At 42.4% G+C, this 6,000-nt stretch overlaps 1 long non-coding RNA gene across 1 annotated transcript in view; it reads left to right on the forward strand.

The window, feature by feature from the left end:
- Positions 1 to 3,549, forward strand: part of LOC122459650 — a 28,723-nt gene extending 25,174 nt beyond the window's left edge. Inside the window, exons 3-4 of the long non-coding RNA XR_006280472.1 lie at positions 844 to 858; positions 3,539 to 3,549. This is a non-coding gene — a long non-coding RNA (uncharacterized LOC122459650). The remainder of the gene's footprint in view (positions 1 to 843; positions 859 to 3,538) is intronic.
- Positions 3,550 to 6,000: the final 2,451 nt, after the last annotated feature.

Raw genomic sequence — 6,000 nt, forward strand, 5'->3', positions numbered from 1 at the left:
GGAGACATGATTATACTTTTAGAACTGATTTCTAAGGGACAGAGCAAAAAATAATTCAGGGTTGTTTGTGGTGTTCATGGAGAAGTTCCAGATAGTGGAGTGAGAAATGAGCACTAACTAGTGGGGATCACATCATAATGCAGGTTTGGGATAACAAGCAATAGTTGCAGAACTTTCAACTAAGAAAGGCCACATTCATGAATATCTGTGCTGAGCTCACACCCACCCTCTAGTATGTGGTCACCAGACTGGGAGCTGTATTGATAGTTGAGAAGCGTGTCATGATCAGACTGTAGAAGTTTGCAACACTAGATTGCTACTGGTCAATGGAAAATCATTTTGGAGTTGGAAAATCATGGAGTTGGGTATGCTGTCATGCAAGTGTGTAGGCTCGTTAATTATATCCTACTATGCAGGACTGTGAATTTAGGCAATGTATAGGACATTGTGGCTGGATTTGTAGCTGTGGCATTTCTGAACTGTGGTGGGTGATAGACAGCACTCAGATACTTATTTTGGCCCCATCCCACCTTCCCACAGAGTACATCAACAGAAAGGGCTACTTCTCTATGGTTGGGCAAGTGTTAATGGATCAGCATGGATGCTTCACTGAGATCAATGTGGGCTGGTCAGGAAAGGTGCATGATGCTTGCATCTTTAAGAACACAGGATATTTTTTCCCAATCAATGGATGACAATTGACAATATTGAAATGCCAATTGTGATCCTACCCCTTGTCCCCTGGTTCATGAAGCCATACACTGGCCACCTTGACAGCTTCAAGGAAAGATTCAACTACCAGCTCAGGAGGTGCAGAATGACAGTTGAATGTGCTTTTGGCAGATTGAAGGGATGCTTGTCAATGTTTATCCACTTGATCTCTCACTCAATGAGAAAAATATCCCAACGGCTATATATATGCCTGTTGTGTCCTGCATAATATCCATGAGCCAAAGGAGGAAAAGTTGCTTCTGGAGTGGAGAGTGGAAATGGAGCAGCTGTCTGCTGGCTTTGAACAGACGAACACAAGGGCCATTAGAAGAGCTCAGCATAGAGCTATGTGGCTGAGGGAGGCTTTGAAAGGGCACTTTAACTGTCTGTTACAGTAATATGCTGTGCTGGACAAGTGCATTACTTGGTCTTCATCCTAAAGTTTTGGAGATCACTAGGAATGGCATAGTGAATGGTGTATGTTTATAAATATCACACTCTTTTAATGAACCTGTGAATTATGTGGTGCTTACTGTATATTTATAATTATTACACTGTGTTTTAACTGAACTGAACTGTGCCCCTGCTCTATAACAAGTAATGTGTGCTTTGAGTAGCACTAGGCATTGTGCAGTATATGTTATCAAGTAATAAAGATGAATTTATTTACCAAAAATAAAAATTTATTGTGTATCAAAAGCACTGAAACCTCTTAGTGTGCAATTAAAAACCAGTACAGTGCAAACTTATTAAATAAATTACCCAAACAGAACTTTAAAATTAGAATAGTAGAAAACATTTGTGTTGATTTCAGTCCGTTTCTCCCATACACTGACCTGTGAGAGCCACAGCTGGTATATGTGAAACTGTGGCTTTCCTTACTGTCCCCTGGCATGAAGTGGTAGGGGTAGGATGTGTCCCATGATGCCAGGTGGAATGTTGGGGGCTGAAATGGAATCCTCCAAAGGGACATGAGCCCATGACTGTTGGAGCTGTAGTTCAACAAGAGTATGAAGCATTTATGTTTGCTGCTTGAGAAGCCCCATTATCATAGAATCATAGAATCATAGAATATCAGGGTTGGAAGGGACCCCAGAAGGTCATCTAGTCCAACCCCCTGCTCAAAGCAGGACCAAGTCCCAGTTAAATCATCCCAGCTAGGGCTTTGTCAAGCCTGACCTTAAAAACCTCTAAGGAAGGAGATTCTACCACCTCCCTAGGTAACGCATTCCAGTGTTTCACCACCCTCTTAGTGAAAAAGTTTTTCCTAATATCCAATCTAAACCTCCCCCATTGCAACTTGAGACCATTACTCCTCGTTCTGTCATCTGCTACCATTGAGAACAGTCTAGAGCCATCCTCTTTGAAACCCCCTTTCAGGTAGTTGAAAGCAGCTATCAAATCCCCCCTCATTCTTCTCTTCTGCAGACTAAACAATCCCAGCTCCCTCAGCCTCTCCTCATAAGTCATGTGCTCTAGACCCCTAATCATTTTCGTTGCCCTTCGTTGTACGTTGTACATTATGCCCTGTTGCATCTCCCTCTCCTTTTGCTGCTGGGACTCCTGGGCCTTTCTCCTGTCTACTCTTTATTTCTCCACACTGTCTTCAATATTCACCTTCTGGACCCTCTGTTCATGGTCCCATGCAGTGGTGGCTTGCTGAATCTTGGTGAATATGTCTCCCTACTCCACTTCTTTCTCCTCCTCCTCCTCCTCAGGGTAAGATGCTCCACGGGTTTGGAGGGAGCATGCCTCAAGGCTGCAATGGCAGCAGCTACAGATAAAACAGACAGATGTATCATTGTATTTACAGTCTCACCAGAAAGCAAAAGGCAAGTTTCAGACCTCTCTTCCCTTATTCCCATAAGAGTTTTAAATAAGACATGCTTATTGACCCTTCAGCTTTGGAGTGTCTCTGCACAGTTCTTCAGCTGAAGCCATGGTGAGTATGGCCCTCCAGGAGTTGGGTGGTGGGGGAGATGAGGAAAGAATTTTTCAGTTGTGTAAAATGATAAAATTTCAGCCCCTATTTCCATGAACACCAGTACTATTTTTCAAAGGCGGTGATGATTTTAGATGATATCTTACTTCTGAGGGTCACAAGGGCACAGAGAGCACAGCTGCTGTTGGCTTCCTGAACTCATCTGTTCCCGTAAGCTGCTAGCCTGTGTCTGCTGAAGTCATAGCAGAGTGGTGTGGGAAAATGCCCTACAACAGAGGAAGAAATAAAGCAGCCCTCCCTAGAAACCTTTGGGAGAGGATTGCAGAGCACCTCCATGAAAGTTTCATTGAGATCTCTCCGGAAGATACAAGGGAATTCCCTGTGTACATAAACAAACTGCTCAGTGTGCTCCCCCACACCTACAGGGGGGTGAAAAGCAGATAACATCTCTACCATTGCTTGTTGTACCGCTACCTCTTCTCAGAGAGTAAAACAATGAAAATTAGCAAAAAGAAAAGGAGTACTTGTGGCACCTTAGAGACTAGCAAATTTATTAGAGCATAAGCTTTCATGAGCTACAGCTCACTTCATCGGATGCATTTGGTGGAAAAAACAGAGATCTGATGAAGTGAGCTGTAGCTCACGAAAGCTTATGCTCTAATAAATTTGTTAGTCTCTAAGGTGCCACAAGTACTCCTTTTCTTTTTGCGAATACAGACTAACACGGCTGCTACAATGAAAATTAGATGCCTGTGTCATGCTAATCTGGGGATCGGCCAGGCACCATCTTCACATTTAAGTATTTTAAGGGAGAATACATGCATACCCCTGAGACTCCTTCCCCTGACTCAGGCTCATCCATGCTTGGTTGGTGGGACTGGGTAGACTGCAGTGGAGTCACAAACAGACCCTGGCTCATGGCATAGCTGAAGTCCTGTGCTGCACGACCCTCCTCCTCTCTACTCTTCCTCATGTTCATTACAAGGGTCTCCATACTGAGGTCCACAGAGGTATGCACAGTGGTTTGCAGGGAGCTGGAGAGGTCGCCACCAAGTCTGGCATGCAACTGGTTGTAAAAGGATCAGGTCTGCAGCTCAGCACCAGAATGATTGTTGGCCTCCATGGCCTTGTGGTATGCCTGCAGCAGTTCCTTGATTTTCACACGGCACTGCTGCTGATCCCTGTCAGACTCTTTCCTCTGTATCCCCTGTGCAATCTTTCCTTAGAAGTCCACATTTCTACAATTGGCCAATAGCTGTCCCTACACAGTCTCTTCTCCACACAGGCCCAAGAGATCCAATACCTCCTGTATGCCCCAGGCCAGAGCGTGTCTACAGGGGGTAGCTGGCTGGAATGGTGAATAGAGCAGTTACACACAACAAGGGAGAGCTGGTAGGAGTGCTCATCAAGCTGGTCAGTCATGAAAAGGCACTTCAAAAACACATAGGAGTTTTAAAGGTGGGGGCTTCTGTTCTCTCTGATTCCTGGGCAGTGGAGTTCACAACTGTGAAAGAGCAGTCACTGTTGGGCATTGTGGGACAGCTGCTGGAGGACTGTTAAGAACTGCGTAGGTCATGCTCTGTCGATGCTCAGACTGCATCGACCACAGTACATCGACAATGGCTCATTACTGTTTGGGGAGTTGATATTACTTCATCACTGTAATGGGACATTTATATTAGTGAGAGACAAACTAGAGTATAGAGATGTGCCGAAATTAGTTGATGCAAGGTGACTTGCGTTGACCGAACTTTGCAGAATAGACCAGGCCTTGGTTATTAAAAACTAATTTAGTGACAGACCATATTGAATCTGTCACAAAAGCATTCCTTCACCCAACATAACATAAATTTTCACCAGCCAAAAATATTGATCTTTCGTTTTCTTAAAAAACTTGAGGCAAAAAAGGAAAATAATTTTAATTTGCATAACTCTGTGGGAAATTATTTCTCTCTTTGGCTGGCTTGCCAATGTTGAGAATGCTCTTCTCATACTTGACACTTTCACCTTTTCTTCCTGTAACTGTTGAACAATGGACAATTATGATAGTTGATCATTCTGACATTATTATTTATTTGTCTTTCAAGATCTTAGGGGCCCATCTGAAACCAGGGACCTCATTTGTATTATTACAAAGAGACAGTCCCTGCCCTGAAGAGCTTACAAAAAAAGTAAACAAAGAGACAGAGTGGGAGAATAGTAGTGGTATCCCCATTTTACAAAAAAAGTAAAGCACAGAGAGATTAGCTGGCCTTCCAATGGTCACACAGATAGTCAAGAATTGAACCCAGATTTCCTGAGTCCCATCCTATCAGCTTAACCACACAACCTCTCTTCACAGAGATTCCAAAAAGTGTCTACAAGACAGATGTTTCCAGAGAGATGATCAATTGTTATGTCACAAATCCAAGTCAGTTCCTACATCACAATAAAGCCCCCAGCCTGTCCCATTTTAAAGTTAATGGAACCTTTTCAATTTGCCTACAGGAGATCAGGCCCCAAAGGAGTGCTAGTTTGGTAAACCATTAGGATTTAAAGTCGCTATCTTTGAGTCTATGGTTGTGTCAAGTGAGAGGTTTATCAAAATATGCATGTGTGAGGCTTATAGAAATGTTCTGCCATCCAGATTCAAATAAAATCCAATATTTGGGGTCAGCATCTCCCAAAATCTCTCTAAACTGCTTCAAAATAAAGATTAAACAAGACTTTCCCATTCTCTTTGACCATAGTCTTTCTCTGACCAAGAGTAATCTTCTCAGAGAGCTACAGTCTCTTCCTATTTACGCCAGTTCTACAGTGGCATATCTCCTCTGATTTAAATGGTATGGTTCCTGATTTATACTAGAGAATCAAGCCCCTTAGACATTTTATTTCTGTCCCAAATTTTACTTATTAATTACTACTGAGATTAAAAAGAAATTGATATAGCCTGTAGACATGTTTTTGGACAAGGGAAGAAAGCTTCTATTGAAATCATTGTTATAACTGAGAATAAAGGTTTGGAAGGGTTACACAACCTAACTAGAAATGCATAATTAGTCACTATTTGTAAAGTCTGTAAAGTAAAGATATAAGTAGTGATGGCCTAACAGTGTTAAAAAAACACAGCAATTCAATTCAGAGAAGTGTCCAACATTTGGCTGCTTTTCCCAACATTTATCTAAATTACTTTAACCTTAATAATCTGAAAACTCTCATCAAAATATGTTTGCATACAACTTTTCTAGTATTTTACATGCTTCTGGTAAGGCCATAGCAAAGGAGAACAGCTTCTCACGGTATCCCAACATTTTCTCACCCGGTCCCAGTTGGAACACGGTTCCCAACCGTTAAATTAAGTTTTACTA

This window comes from Dermochelys coriacea, chromosome 3 (genome assembly GCF_009764565.3).
Source record: "Dermochelys coriacea isolate rDerCor1 chromosome 3, rDerCor1.pri.v4, whole genome shotgun sequence".
In the NCBI taxonomy this organism is placed as follows: Eukaryota; Metazoa; Chordata; order Testudines; family Dermochelyidae; genus Dermochelys; species Dermochelys coriacea.